This window comes from Phalacrocorax aristotelis, chromosome 1 (genome assembly GCF_949628215.1).
Source record: "Phalacrocorax aristotelis chromosome 1, bGulAri2.1, whole genome shotgun sequence".
Classification (NCBI taxonomy): domain Eukaryota; kingdom Metazoa; phylum Chordata; class Aves; order Suliformes; family Phalacrocoracidae; genus Phalacrocorax; species Phalacrocorax aristotelis.
The window spans coordinates 189,348,450-189,365,182 of NC_134276.1; positions in this window are offsets into that span (position 1 = coordinate 189,348,450).

The following is a 16,733-nucleotide window of genomic DNA, read 5'->3' on the forward strand; positions in this document are numbered from 1 at the left end:
TACCATCTCCTGTCACCTTTGGGGTTTTTCTGTCTGAAAATCTTATTTTCAGTTTCTTTCTTTGCTCGAGGGCTTTCAGATCCATATCTCCAAGGAATGAGTCCTACCCACCTGTTCATAGAGGTATCTGAGGGCATAGGAAATTGCTCTCAGCTATACCTCTCGACATGGCTTCACAGTGCAAAACAAAACAAGGTCCCAGTCTTCAAACATTAAGTATTTTGCCCAGCCCTTGGAACACGCAATGAAAGAGTGTCAAATGTCCTAAGTCACCAGGCAAAAGAATTTTGTTTTCCTTTTCTGACGTGTTGAATCCTGAATCCTGTTCTGCCTGACAGGAAGATCTTGGCTGGAAGAGTGGAAATTATGTTCTTCTCTCCCTTAACAAAACACAAAAGAAGCTGGCAGCTGATGCACAGTCCAGAGCACTGGGAACCAAATCTCTTCAGCAAGAGAGGAAACTGTACAAAACTTATATCTGATGGGAGCTGCTGCAATTCTTAGAAAAGAAAGGACACCTGCAAGCCCAGCCATGTGATAAAAAAATCTGCTGCTGCTGTAATTCCCAATTTGGTAAAGCTCCAGTGGGAACCGCACAAGACATCCACAGGGACGCAGAAAAATACCTAACTTCAGAGACAGGTGCAAACCTGGCAGTGCACTGCTCTGTATTATGGAAACTAAGCTGAAGTCGCTTATTGGTCCTGATTTGTATTGGTGGCAGATGGGGAAGAAACCGGGAGCTGCAGAACCACAATGCAGTACTACCTCAGGAGCACTGCAATTATACGATGGTACCACCCAGCATTGCTACTTGAAGTTACTAGTCTAAAGAAATAGTTTGTTAGATACCTAAAGTAAGGTAAGTAAATTCATCGGAGGAATTCAGAGAAATCTGAGATAATTTTGACAATTTGTAACAATATACTATTTATCTTAAAACCATGCCTGCACTGTTGACATTCTGTATTTACCACATAGGCATGCATAATATATGTTCCCATACGATTAGCTATTCAAGTGTTTGCTCTTGATTTAGTATTGACAGTATAGTACGAAATACATTATTACATGCACATGTTGAAATTCCCTCTCATGTTCTGCCACCCATGTAATATATTTCACAATTTCTGAAGTCACACAGAGCACATAGAAACCTAAAAATATACAAATGAAATTAACAGCATTTTTGTTAAACTGTAGACTTCCCATCTTATTAAAAACAAACATTTTCTGCACCTGAATTTTTATCACAAGAACTATCACCTAACTTTCTTACGAATTACCATTACATCACATTTTTTAAGACAGATCTATCTGCAAGCATAATAGCAGTTGCTGAATGGTTTGAATTCCAAATGATGCTTGGTATGGTAGCTTTGCACATATAAGTGCAGTCACTAAATCTACTTTACAGTTAGAGCTCAACAGCAGTAGAGAATGATGATAGCTGTTTGAGAAAAGAATGAAGTGCTCTACCCATAGCAATGTCCTCAGCAGGCTCACTTCAATACAGGTTCTCAGTATTTGACCCATGGCAGCCAAAACGGTAGATATGATCTTTCAAGCTGTTATTCTGAAAAATATAACACACAAAAAAAGTCATCTTAAAACTTACCATGCTACCTTGCAATGACTAAGCCGATCCATGTGTCACACACAGGACGTGTTATTCCATAACATTTAAGCATGGGGAAATTCCTATGTGGAGTAAAGAAAACTGACTTTTGGGAAAACTCACTGGAACTCCAGGGGACAAAGACAGGGAGGTTCTGCACTGCCAGAGTTACAACCTAGGAACCATCTTACACACTTGTGTTCCGCCATTCTGTAATATTATACCTGCAATATAACCTGAATTGCTTTTTTTTTTTTAATTTCTCTGGCAAGTTATGAAATTACATATGAGCTGCCAATTTCTATACACCAATATCCTTCAAGAATGTGCATAATTCTACCAGGTGAAGTTGCTGACCCATTAATAGTCATCCACTACATTTCAATTGAGGGGCATCTGGATGATGAGAGAGAGATTTTATATAGTCTCCATGCATAGACAGTAGGATTGTAGCATGGTGGCTAGAATTTTAATGCAGTGATTTAGCATCATTGAGCTGGTTGCCATTCCATGGTGAGTGCTGTAATAAACTCAGACTGACAAAGGGTGGGAAGGGGAGCTAATTTTCCTGTGATGTCTTTTTCACAAAATGATTTATTTTAATGCTTATATTTGTTGTCACTGTAGGCCTTAGAAACTTGTTGATGGCCAAATCCCTATGAGGTCAGTCATTTGAGATCTGAAGATAATTTTCTAGGATGCCAAGCTTATGTTTCCTCCAGAGGTGATTTCATTAGTGATGTCATGACATAAACCATTCAAGACTGCTGCAGCTAGTTAGATGTGTCATTAGTGGATGCTCTGAGACAAACACAGAGACTGACCCAAAGCAGCAGAGCTCACACATACATCTTCTACAGACGTTTGCTAGATTTCTAGCAGCCAGGCAGGAAGAAAGTTAGTTCTGTCATTTATTAAATAAAAAGGATAATGTAATTTTCACTAAATGTCAGCCATACCTCAGGAAACAATACTCTTATGGAGTCTACCCTTTTTTTGGTATGTTTATTCACCTCCCCAGTTACTAATCTGATTTGGTTTTTCATTAAATTTTCTCAATCTAACCTTGTTGACTGATAGTAGAGCTGATTTAAGAAATTAAAAAGTGAGACCAAATGTAAGAAATTAAAAACAATCAAGGAAACTGCACCACATTTCATGATTTGTTAATTTTTGACAAATGTCAAATCCACTCATTTAGAAACAATACTTTGATTATATTATATCAAGACTTATTGATCCAGAATAATTCTTTATAGCACATCAGAAAACGGCCAGCATGAACATTTGATAAAACTCTTAGTAACAACATAAGGCTTCCACATAAGACTTCATGGTAACAAAAGATCTCATTTTGCTGTTGCTTGTAATTTCTCCTGAGACCAAATTCTCATCTTGGGTAAACTGAAACTAACCACTATGAAGTGAATCTGTTTTGCCAGCAGTAACAATCCCCATTCACATTCATGAACACAAAACCCTTTTTGGTTAAGATACAATTAGAGTGCAACAGAAAACCAGGAAGGTTAAAGGAAGAGGGATCCACCTCATGTGGTACGTTGCTATTTGCATCCTCTGGAACTCCAGGTTTCCCTCCCCATATATTTTATTCTTCCCCTGTCTCCAACTGAAAGAGGCTTGAGTAGCTGGGAGGCTTGAGCAGCTGGGTGCCTTTTCATACCTGTTGACAGCTCCTCAGTGACATTTAAGAGTAAGCGGTGACACTGAAAACCCCAGAGCTTGTCTTGACTTTAACTGCAGCTAAGTCTAGCTTCTTTATCTGAAACCAATTTTTGAAAGCATCCTGTGACACTTAATAATGAGGTCTCCTGCTGTTCACTAATGACCACTGTAAATTTTTAAAAACTCCAGTTTAAGTCCAATTATTTTGGCAACTATTTCTTTCCTTAGCAAGAAAATGAAAGAATATTTGAAATAGAGCTAGGTGCTATATTTCTAATCATGTCTAAGTTTAAAATATTTTATTCTAGCTGTCTTTATAGACATGTTATGTTACCAATTTTTCCCTTCTCACAAATGTCACTGTAGGAAAGGAATTGTCAGCTTGTCACAGTGAATCAGAAAGTTCCCTCCTGTATCCCTCACCCTGGACATAGTAGCAACGTACAGTCTGAAAATTTTGTGGCCCTTCCTAAAGCAGGAATTCCCACCATCATGAACCCAAAGACAAGGGCTACATCCCCCCAAAAGAACTTACTCTTCATATGCTTTTTTTTCAAGCAATTAGTTTTGTTTCTGCTCATTTTCAGAAACATTCCCCTCCACCTAATTCTTGACCCTTACAGCACCTCGCTTTCTGCCACAGGGGAAGCCCCATCAATACCTAAGTCATGGCACCAGGCAACTCTGGTTTCTTCTGTCATCGGATTTCATGTCAGCCACAGCTGGACATGGCTCTTGCTGAGCCTGACCCTGAGCTGCCTGACCAGCCTTCCTGCAGGCAGGGGGCAGGCAGGGCTTCAGAGGGGCTGGTGGAGAAGTCTGCTGTGCAGCAGCCCCCACCATGCACCTGCACGGGTGTGCTGCACCATGTTGGTTTCTGCTGTGCATGGGACAGGGCCGATGGCACGTGGTCCTGGCTGTCATTCCCACCACCCTCCTAAGTGACACGGCAGGCAAAGCACTGGGCTGTTCACTGTTTGTAGCAGGTGTCTCTGTTAACGTGGCACTGGCGGGATGAATTGGGTGGGTGGGTAGAGGCCGCCATGATTCCATGACAGATAGAGGCCCCGAGGACTGAGATCAAAGGTTAAATGGCTTTTTGCTGCCATCTCTTGATAAACCAGAGGAAAAGGCAGCAGAAGCTGATACGGTGTCTGGGCAACACCCACTAGGCTGGGGCAGGCATTTAACATTTGCTGATGAGGATGAATTTACCTTCTGGGTGGACAGAGCACTAATGAGTTGTCATGAGTGACGGGTGAGCATCAGAGCTGCACTGGGAGAAAGGTTTGTTATAAATAAACCTCATCCTCACTCCCCTGACTCAGGGCTGCGGGATAATCAGAGGGAAAAGTGCTTTCTGCCTTTGAGGGAATGAGTAATCTGCTAATGGCACAGTCTCTGTGGACTATGGAGAGAGCTTTCCACCGTAAAAACAGGCTGGAAATGCAGGCTCTGTCACCATAAGAGTCGCTAGGTGCAGACCCTGGGGTGGCCCAGGATCAGTCGCTGCAGAGCTCAATAGGAACCCCGAGTCCCTGCCAAATCTCAATGACGGGGACATTTCTATGCCTAGACTATTCAGTCAGCTCCCCACAATTTCACATGTCCCACATCTTCCTGCTGATACCTACACAGCTTGATTTGTTGGCTAGCTAAATCTTCTCTGTTCACATCTATGGATCACTCCCAGGGTATCTGCAGTAAATATCCATCCCAGATCAAGCAGGTCTGTAGACCAGGCCTCAGAAGCAATTAAATCCAAATAAGCACATTTCCTTTTCCTTTTTCTTTATGAAATTTATTGTGAAAAAAAATAGAAATCTTATTTTCTATTTAATTTCTATTTAAAAATAAAAATATGTCTTAATTAAAGACTCCTGAAAACTCTTTTCATAAGCTCCAAGGCTGCCATAATTTCTGCTTAGTCAATGCTAAGCTCCAACTTCCCCAGGATGGGGAAAAAAATAAACACAGAATAAATTCAAATCATCAGAGCACTTACTGAGACATTCCTTTAAACAGGCATTGCAGAAAATGTAGCTGTAGTCCCTGAACAGAACCCAGGATCCCTGCAGAAAGCTCAGGGCCCTGCGATACGAAGTCACATTCCTCCTGGCTCTCTTTTCTGCTCCTCTGCCACCACTTAAATTAAGATATTGCCTGATGCTTTGGTACTCTCCTGGGTGAAGTAAGACTGAGGAGGCAACTGAATGAATCCTCATTAGCTGGTGGGTTCTGAAATGTGAAAGTACTGCATAAAATAGTGTTCCTGGAAAGCCTTCCAGTGAGACCTTGAGTGAGATGGTGTGCCTCCATCATTAGGTGGCAGCTGAGTAAAGGGGGATTTTAGCTTGAAGTTTTGGTCTTGGATACCTTCATCCTATCTAAATCCTTCTTTAGAGATATAGGGGTTTTTATTGAATCTGACCCTGAGAGAGGAGAGTGAAGTGGCAGGAGAGATTAGAAATAATTTAGCAGAACACCAAAGGGATTAAGATTGTGATAAACCTCCATTAGTAAAAAATCAATAGAGGAATTTCTGCTTTTTACTTCAATTATTTGTCCTTATGTTTCTCTGGAAATCATTTCCTGTTATTGAAGATTACTTGGAGAATTTAAAATATTTTTATTGAGGTAGCCATCTGCAGAATTAAAACTAAATTATAATAACAAGAATCGATATATCCTAAGTTTTAAGACATGAAATAGGTATCATCAACAACAGGCACATAGCAAATATATTATTTTCCTTTAGTTATACTGATGTTCATGTATAATATTTGGCATTATCTGGCAAACTGAGAAAGCAATGCAACAATATTGTGGCTGGTCCAAACCGATTAATATAAAGAAACACAGTCACAGTTTGAAAAACAATAAACTGAACACTAAAATATCTACTACACTGCTGCTGGTGGCCTAGGCATATTCTTAACGGCTAATTGTTCAGCCTTTACAATTAAACATGGAAATTACCTTGTTAAGCCTATGAATGTCCTTGAGGATCTCCTTTTAAACTTTGTACCCTTTGTACCCTGTTTATTTTAATGGATAGGAGAAAGTTTCAGTCCCCTTCTTTCCAAAAATGGCTAATGCAAATATAGTAAAGAGTAGTGCACACTTCCTAAAGGATACGGCTGGAAAAGCGAAGCAGTTCCCCTCCCTTGCCTTAGTCATGCATTTTATATGAAGTCAGTCAGTTTTAATTGTGTTATAAAATTATATCTCTTCCCCAGTTTTAAATTTTACATGTTATGTCCATAATATTCCAATGTTTTAGCCTCAACTATAGTGACTTTGAGTTGTCCTAGACCATGTAGTAAGACTCCTGGTTGCACAGGGGAGAGTTGGACCAATGGCTTTCTAGTGTGAATTGCATAATCCCTGCAGGACACTTGGAGAAAAGAATCCTTTTGAACAGGAACACGATTCTTGTACATGTATTTAGAGCCATATTATGATGCCCTGCTGCATCCTCTAGGAAATACTAATTGTGTTTAGCTGTCATCTTAAGTTCTTATGTGATTTAATGATACGGGATAAGAAGATTATTCTGATAAGATATTAAGGGGAAATATCAATTTGCTTTAATCCCATGTTTCTGCATCAGCATCCTCAAATGACCTGTGCTGCTGAGCCACTGTACTTCCTAATGAGGTCTAAGCTTTCTGTCATTGTTCCTGTAAAACTTTCAACTGGGAACACCAGTCCAAGAGCTGTATTTCAACTTAGTCAACTGTGGCCTGAGACAGACCAGCAGAAAACTACTCAAATACAACAGCTTCCACTAAGAAAGAGACAAAAATCACACTAAGGGATTAAAGATAAAAATGCTTTTTGACAGTGCAAATGACAGTCCAGCTGTCCAACCTCATGACCCACAAGTTATTACAAATGGAGTTCTCATACTCATGGCCAGATAGTACATGCTTTCTTAGGTATGAATTATGTTGTCTCCATATGGCTCTGTGCATTATAAAATGTTGCTAAATTACTATTTAGCTGCTCCCCATTTTCTTATCAGCCAACTGGAAAATGAGTCCTGTTGAATCTTGGGAAGTTATTATTATTAGACTTAAAAGAAGTCTAATAACGGAAGAACAAACTAGAACTCCTACCTTCTACTCCTAATTGTCTAGATGGCCTCACACAAATTACTTTATTGTAGGCCAAAATAATTTATGTGCCAAAAATGAAAACTCCCATTTTCTTGACTTTCATTTGTGTCGTGCTATTAGATGACCCAGTATAATTTCATAGGTTTATAAGCACATGTTTACTGGACCAGATTAAAGCACAGGCCAGTGCTTTGCCTCTGGCAGCCGTTCGCCCTCCCTCCCCATGTACATTCCCAAACGATAGCTTCAGTTTAGGATAGACTATGAAAAGAAGGCAGCGAAAATTCCTTCAGAGTATGTCCAGACTTCTGCAGATCTATGGGTTAAGGTGTTACTTCCTACCAATTCAAGAGGCAACTAGCTTTGAAGATAAAAATGCCCCATCAGGCTCCATTAATTACGATCAATATGTGAAGCGGTAGCAGGTTTAGATGCAAATTCATACACACTGTTGTCCATTTTTAGCTCTTATGTGCCAGATTATACTGATGTTTTCATGTTGCATGACAGCACGTTACAATGCAAAAGGGACATGAAGCTTTGTCAAAATCTAATCTTATGACGATTAAAATTTTAAGGACAATGACTGGATTTTTTTTTAGAACAGATAACCTGGCTCTACAAATACCTCATAGCAATCTAAATATCACATAACCTGAGTAAATGGAAATATACTTACTTGTTTCAATGCTTTGAGATTCTCTATTCCACTTTTCCTCCTCAAACAACAGATGAGCTTCCGCAGAAAAATAGAAAAAAATTAATCAATCCTGTAAAAATGTGGGTGAGAGAGAGGAAAGATGGACTTTTCTTTCAGGGTTCATCCAACATAGACTGGATTTTCTGCAGCAGTAATAGCCAAACCAGGTGGAGCTATTCTGAGGACTTTTACATCCTTATACTGATAATCCCACATTTAAAGACATGTTAGAGAATGCTAATATAGCCATTACTTTTCTATAGTAAAAGAATTTAAAAGATAAGCTACTTTTCAAGAGGTTGTCCTCTGCTGAGTCCAACCCTTTGCCTACTAGGAGACTATGTGATCACAGGGGGAAATATGAAGTCACTGAGATTCATATTGAATTGGTGATATAATTAGATCTGTATTTATTATGTAACTATGAACATATCCTACTAAACATGAGTCTGATGTATGAGCCGCCCTACCTTTAGTATTGCCTGCCGATGGTGCACGTTGACTTCTTCACTGATCTTTCTTTCTTGACTAGACATTAGTTTATTTTGTGTATTATGTGAAAACCCCTTGAAATCCTCTGTTAACTTTAGTGAAACATTTCTACCTCACCCAGAACAGATCCCAGTATAACACAATAGCCAAAGCAAAGAAACCTGCATATGGGTTTGCATGCTCAATGCATTAAAAGCAACATAAGGCCTGCAACTAAGATTTGAATCAGTGGAATGTTAAATTGGAATCCAAATGTGATTGCACAGAAAATTCAGAAAATTTCATCCTTTGAATGAAAAAAATGTATCAGAATTTTATAAATTAATGGCTGCAGATGCAAAGTAATGCACAATTAAGTAATGTAATCTAACATATGTCCTACATACTTAGGTACAGTGGGGGGTAGCCATAGTATTAGAGCACCAATCTACGAATTGTAGACCATATGTCACATTTGTGGACCACTTGGAAGCTGCAGCTGGTGCAAAATGAAGTTCCTATTTGCTTAGCAGATCTGGCAGTAGGAGAATACCTTATGCTAGTGTTATTTTTACTATGTGTTCCCACAGTACAAATTCAGGCTGTTGATGCTGATTGCTAAACCTGTGTATGTTTTCGACGCTTGTTACCTGAAAAGCTCCTTTTTCTTCCTGGTGAATCTCTTGTAATTTATCTTATGTCTGCAGTATTGTCTCTGATTTTCTTTATATCTTACCTCTCCTAATCTTAGGACAATTATGGTGCTAAAAAATTTCTTCACCCTGTTGCTATTTACTTTCATTCTTCAAGGCAGTTTTTTGAACCTCTGCTCTCATCCCACCAAATTTTTAATTAAAAAACGAAGTCACTACATTTTTCCAGGAAATGTTTCTCCTAGACCTGCTTTCTAGAATGTCATTAATTACTGGAAGATTAGGAAATATTGATGATTTACGCTTCTCAGTTTTTAAGAGCTAGGTCTGAAGAAGTGTCACGCCTTATTTAAACAGATTGCTATATCCTACATCACTCTCTACAGCTGAGAAAAATAGTTTTATTTTAGAACTTGATCCTCTCTGTAATTCAATTTATTTGTTTATATATATGTATTTTTTGTCCTGTGGAGCTATTTTTTCTCATTTTTCACAAGGTGATGTGTGACAGGCTTCCCCAATATACCATCAAACACAGTACACCAAAATGTCCTAATATGTCCAGGTCAGCAATTAATTTCTTCTGCTAGTCTCCATCAGAGTATACCCTGCGATTGATCAATCTTATTATGAAACAGTATCAGAGCTATACAGGCTTGATTAATTACCCAGTTTTTCAAGGTTGTAATTTGCTGCTAGAGAGAAAGAATGTTTCCTCCCCCAGCAAATCCCTCTAGCATACAGAAAGCATTGAGTTATTTCAATTTTAGAGGTAGAATGATGGGCTAGGGTGGTGACTGTGTACACCTACCAGTACTTGTCCATCTTTCCTGAAGATGCCAAGCTCCATCCTAAGCTTGTGCAACTCCACGGAGCATTTATGCCTGTGTAGTTCATATCTATTGACCTGCATCAAATGAAAGCCTGGTTCATTCTCTAGTTCTCCTCCCAATTCTGATGCATGTCTTTTAAAACAGAGGATTCTTTTTCTCGATTCAAAAAAATGGGATGATGCAGAAAACCTGTCAGAATTGCATCTAACAACAATTTTTCATAGAAATATCATTTCAGAATGATAAACACCAAAACATATTAAGGACACATTTTGACCCTCAAAGATGAAGTAGAGAATCTCAGATTTTCTTGGTGTCCTTTCTCATATTCAGAACTGTCTCTTTAACATTTTGAATGAATGGGAAGAAAACTTGTTTCTTTTCTGGTATTACTATGATCCCCCTGTCAAGAACCCTGCAGGACATGCGTGCGGTGCTCCTGTCAGACCTGGCCTGTAAAGTACCGAGCTCAGTCGGTACTGTTCTGCTCGGGCCAAAACCCTCTTGTCAAGATGGAGGTGCAAGCCCAGGGCTAACATTTCTGTACATCTGTGGTCTCAAATGCAGCAAAGCCCTTACAGACATATTTAACTTTAGGCATTTGCTTAAGTCCCTCCTGTTTCTGGAAAGCATAGAAGCTTTTATGTTAACACTTTACTGAATCAGACCATTGGTTAGGTGCCAGGTTTTGGCTGAGTTGTTAAATTGAAACCCCTTCTGCCTGTTTTTTTTTTTTTTGACCAGCAACTGGGAAAGAGAAGCAGCCCATGTCATTAATTTAAAAAAAAGGAAAAGAATAGATTTGAGAGGGATGTGTTTGCCATAGTGTCCTTTTTTTCTGTTTTTGCGGGTCTTCTTAGTTCTGACAATGTATATAAAGGGGTCTTTGCTGAGTGCGTATAGGTACTGCCCTGCCTGTGCCTTTGCAGAAAGTCATTAGTTTTGAAGGTTTTCAGAAGCTTCAAGTAAAAAAAAAAAAATCACATGATGTTATATTACATCATTTTACAAGAGCATCGCTCTTTTGTTTCCTTTAACACCCGGCTTTCAACTTTCAAGAAAAGCCCTCCCAGTGACTGACACCACAATTGTACACCTGCCTTTTTAGCTAGGGAAAGATTCAGCTGTGCGCACGATGACTTTCATATCCTTACACGTTTTTGAACCGTAGAAAGCAGCCAGGGAGGCAGCATTTTACTCCTCGCTAGAATTTCACCCGAGGCCGCCTCAGCTGCTGCTACCTCAAGTCCGGTAAATTGCATCATCGTCATGTCAGTTCCGCACAGCAGCATCACGTAAGCGGGAGGTGCGAGTGTCCCGAGCGGCGGGGAGAAGCCGGAGAGGGAGGGGGGAGCCGCCGGGGAAGGGAGGGGGGAGCCGCCGGGGAAGGGAGGGGGGCGCCGCCGGGGAAGGGAGGGGGGCGCCGCCGGGGAGGGGAGGGGGGCCGCCCCGCCCCGCCCCGCCCCGCCCACCTCTGCGCCCGGCTCCGCGCCCGCCTCTGCGCCCGGCTCTGCGCCTGTCTTCCGGCGCCCTCTGCAGGGGTGGGTGCGGAGGCGCAGTGAGGGCGGGCGGGCTCCTCCGGCGGCTGCGCTTGACGTACCTTGAGACTTGGTAGTTAGAAGTATTTTCTACGTAATGTGGATATACATACTGTTCATAATATATAATTCCACGCTCTTTAACAACGGCGGATATTCAGCTGCAGTGTAAGTGTGCCAGGATTTAGCTGTAGTCAGGCAAGTGTTGTTTTTTTTTTTCACAGATTAAAAAAAAGATGAACTTATAGAGTGCTCTGAAAGTTTTAGAAGTAAGCGCCCATGGAGCAGGTTGTGCTTTTAGTAATTCAACTGTTTAAAAAGCTTCCCCTACTTTACACCTCGTTGACAGAATGCCTTTCCTCCTTATTGGAAAGGCTCTGTCTCTGCTTTCTTAGGCAAATGAAGCATGAATCTTACATAAAGTGCAACTTCATTTGTAAGGAACTGACTGCATGTCTCTATGGCTGTGGAGTGTTACTTAGAGTGGAGTGTTATTCATGACCTAAACTTAGGTTTTGCATTGCAAAGCTGGTTTTTGCCCTGTTTGCACTAATGATAGGCAATATACGGTTATGGTATTGCTGCAGCTATAAATGACAGTGACACGGACTATACTGAAATTAAAGGTGCCGATAGCACTGCCATATCCACAACACTCTGCAGACTGCTCTGGCCGTCTTCACCTAACTTTCTCATGCTCCTACATCTACTCCCTATCCCTCATCTTAGAGCGAGGTGGTGGTATCTAGAGGGTATCTCTAATAATGGGAAAAGAGTGGGGAGGAAGAACAGTTAGGCTCCATCTCTGGTGAAACGTTTTTTTAGTAAATGCTGGATCAGATGTGGGGCAGAGGGGCATCTTGGAGTCCCACGGGGTAAAGAATGAGGCAAGGAGGCATGAAGAGGCAGATCTTCCACGGGGAGATTGCCATGGAGAGATCCTGACATCCTACATTGTGGAGGTGTTAGTAAGGGGAGACATCCCCACATTAGCCCCCTTGAAATCCCTTTGACCCCTGTCCAAAGGCATGCCATTTCTGGAGGGTGTGCAGAGACGATTACACAGCAGACGGTGCAAGTGGTGTTACCCAACACTAGCTGGGGCGATGTCTGGCAGAGGGGGTCCTTGGCCCACGGTTGGAGCCGGTAGGCACTAAGGGTAATGTCAGTGCAGCCTCTTGCTGTGACTGCTCCATCTGTACATCTGCAGAACTGCTTTATCTGAGTTATTGATGGCCTGCGTTCACAACTATCGCTCTTTTCCAGTTAGTGTAGAGAAATATATTAACCCAGAGCACAGTACATAACACAGACCTGTTTATCACAGATGACAGACTGAATCCAGACAATTCCACTTTTGTGAGCACTAGAGACGTTGCCTCCCAATACACAGCAAGCTCCTACTTCTTAGAGCATATATCAAGTAGATGTACGCGACAAAAGCCTATTTTGGTTGTGAAGCTTTGCCTTAGAGGAGTATTAGATTGCTCAACATCCACCATTTTTTAGGCCAGTTGTGTTTATTGAATTCATTTGAACTGCGCTGGTTTACTCTGGCACGTTCACTGTGTAGTGCTTGAACAGGCAGGAGAGAAGGCTTTGGGGGTGGGAGGGAGAAACTGAAGACAGTGAGGCAGCAAACTGACCTTCCTGTATGCTTGTTTCTTCTGCTTTCCTGAGCTCCACTGACAGCCAGTCTCACATGATGCATGGTGATTGCTGAAACCTGCTACCTGCTGTGTGAGTCTGCTGCTTTCCAAAGGCTGATTGTAGCTGAGAAATGGATGACCCTTGCTCTCACACATCCACGCACAATACGAATAATATTTCTCGGGCAGGAACAAGATGGGGTTTTTTCATCTTCTTCACTCCACTTGGGGAAGGCACTGCCTATTATTGACTAACCTCAGTTATGGACTCTGGGCAAGTTTGATATAGCATGTAACATTTTGTGGTCTGTCACATCTGTTATTATGCTGCTTGGTTTTCCCTTGATGTGGTTGCCCAACATTGAAATGCCTGCAAACAGGACGTACACGGACAGTTCCTTACTCATAGTACCGACCCAAGTGGTACTTTCATTGGCTTCATGTTCACCTCCTGTAATATGATTTATTTTGTTGGCAGTTGGAAACGTCCCTGCTGTGAAGCTCATGTGCTTTTTCCCCTGTATTCATGTTCCCTTTCTGTTATATGCCCTCAACAGATGCGAGAAAGAATAAGGAGACATATGATGCAAATGTCTTACAGAGGGCATGAACTCACCATGTTTTACAGACTGCCCAGGTAAAATATGAGGTGTCATTAGGTGTTACTAATCATGTTGTGGGGCAAGATATTTAATAACTTACAAAAGACATATTTATGAACTGCAAACAGACTAGGACTAATGAATGAGAGCCCACTTTCAGCAACAGATGTGATTTAAGAGTTTCCCCCTCACCTTTGAGGTGCTCATTCCTCATCTCCTGCAAGAGATCACTAGTTCTTGGTTGTGCTCCTTCAACACTGTGACTGCACCATCCACCAGATCTTTCTTAAAAATTATAAGAGGCTGTATTTTTTTGAAAACTGTATAATTCCCCAGATTCCACAGGTAGTGCAGCACAGATAAGGTGTGTGTGATAACCTCTTGGAGAAGAACCAGAAATAATTGTCAGGGAGTGGGAAATGGGCAGGGAAACGTCTTAAATCAGATTTGCTTCAACCAGAATAATAATATGGAAACATATTCTTATACTGTGGTAATGCCTGAAACATATTGTGTCCTAACAAAGCATAACCCTGTAAGAGACATGCATAATCCCATCCGGAGCATACAGTCTAAGGAGGAAAAAAGATGGTGGGAAAAGAGATACTGTTTGCGATTAATTAAGACATCAGTGAAATCTTATGCCTTATTAGATGCAAAATTATTTTAAAACTATCTTAAATATATTTAATGGGTACATTACATATCACCTTCTCACCTAACCTCTTTCTTCAGCCTCATTCACAGACATTCTTCAGCAATATTCCAAAACTGAAAAGATTCACAGTTTTCCTTTCAAACGAAAAGTATCTAAGATTAAGGGACTGTTGTAACATTATCAACACAAAGTTGAAAAAATAAAGAAATTACATAATTGCTCTGTGTTCCTCAGTTCCTAATCAGTTTTGGTTACACACTTCAGTGGAGAACTCTATCAAAAAGTTGTACAAGTTTAAAAATCAGGTTTTTTAATTACTATTTTGAGGCAATTCAGCTTTTGGGTTTAAAAAAATGTTAATATTCCCACAAGCATATATTTGCATAAAGCAAATAATATATAAATTAAAAGTTTATAAAATGTGACTTGCAATGTTTCAAAACACACAAGGAGCAAACCACTGCTCTCTGATCTTGGCATTAGCCACAGTGTTTTCACAAATCGTAAGTCAAGAGTTACTTTTGCCGTGCCATAAGAGAAGGAGCCATCTAATTCAGGCCACAGGAGGCCCCCACAGAGCAGGCAAAAAAGCAAACTTCCACAGTCTCCCTGGATTTCATATTAATACATGTGCAGAATGTCTGCTTTGTGGTCTTAGCATGCAGAGGAGACTCACAGCTGACAAGATGAATAAAGCGTTAGTAGTTCTGTTGAGGAGCAGACACAGAGCCTATACTTTGGATGCTGATAAACAAAGCTCTGTAAAATAGAGATAGTCACCTTAAATCAGTTATTAGAACACTAAGTACAGTACCTTTCACACTTTGAAATAATTTCTATAGTAATAAAAGTCACTGTGACAATATAGTACCATTGTTGCAAATTTCATCTATTCCTCTCTTGTTTATAAGCTCCCTGTAATAATACTTGGCCCATCAGAATTCATTGAAATGCATTTCATTATCCCAATCAGCCCCCTGAGTCACTGCTTTATTGTATTACATTTCCTTCCTACTGTATTTGAACTTTCTTCTAATACTAAAGCTGATTCCAAGCCCATTACAACCAGTTGCAAATTAGCTTTTATTCTGCTCTGACTGCTGAAGTGTGTTTTAATAAATTCATGCCAATAATTTTATAACCTAATATTCATGCACTTTATCTTTTAATTACTCTACCCTAAATTAATCTAGTTACACTTCTGATATATTTCATGCTTTTTCTTGGTCCCAGGGTGGGCTGTCATCTTTCCCATTCTCATGAGCACGGGCAGTTTTAGTATTATGTTCATCCTGATTTTAGGATTAGAAATTAGAATGAAGTGCCCATATTTTATAAGGGGAAAGGAATACACCGTATTTTATGGGCATGTTTTCTTGGGAACACACTTTTGGAATAACTTGGTAAAGCTCTACAAGTGTGATATATATATATATAGATATACACACACAACAGTAGAAAACATACTCATGAAGAATTTGTTGAGAGCAAGAAGGAAGGTCTAGCTCCCTGAATAGCACCAGTTAATGTGCTACATGCTCTTGGAGTAGTTAACTGCATAGTCACCCTTCCTCATCATTCAGCTCTTCCAGTGGATACCAGCATACAGATACTCACTGAACCTCCATAGCTGAGGATTATGTTTGCAGTATCTTACACATTTCACAGATTTGAAGTACACTCATTAGAAAACTCTACCTTTAAAGCAGTGTGATATTTTCAGCTGGGATAGAGTTAATTTTCTTTGTAACAGCTAGTATGGGGCCATGTTTTGGATCAGTGCTGAAAACAGTGTTGATAACACAGGGGTGTTTTCGTTACTGCTGAGCAGTACGTACAGAGTCAAGGGCTTTTAATCTTCTCACCCCACCAGCGAGGAGGCTGGGGGTGCACAAGAAGCTGGGAGGGGACACAGCCAGGACAGCTGACCCCAACTGACCAAAGGGATATCCCACACCATATGACGTCATGCTCAGTATAGAAAGGTGGTGGAAGAAGAAGAAAGGGGGTGACAAATTCATAGTGATGGTGTTTGTCTTCCCAAGTAACCGTTGTGCGTGATGGAGCCCTGCTTTCCTGGAGATGGCTGAACACCTGCCTGCTGGTGGGAGGTAGTGAGTAAATTATTTGTTTTGCTTTGCTTGCGTGCACAGCTTTTGCTTTTGCTTTTAAACTGTTTTTATCTCAACCCACAAGTTTTCTCACTT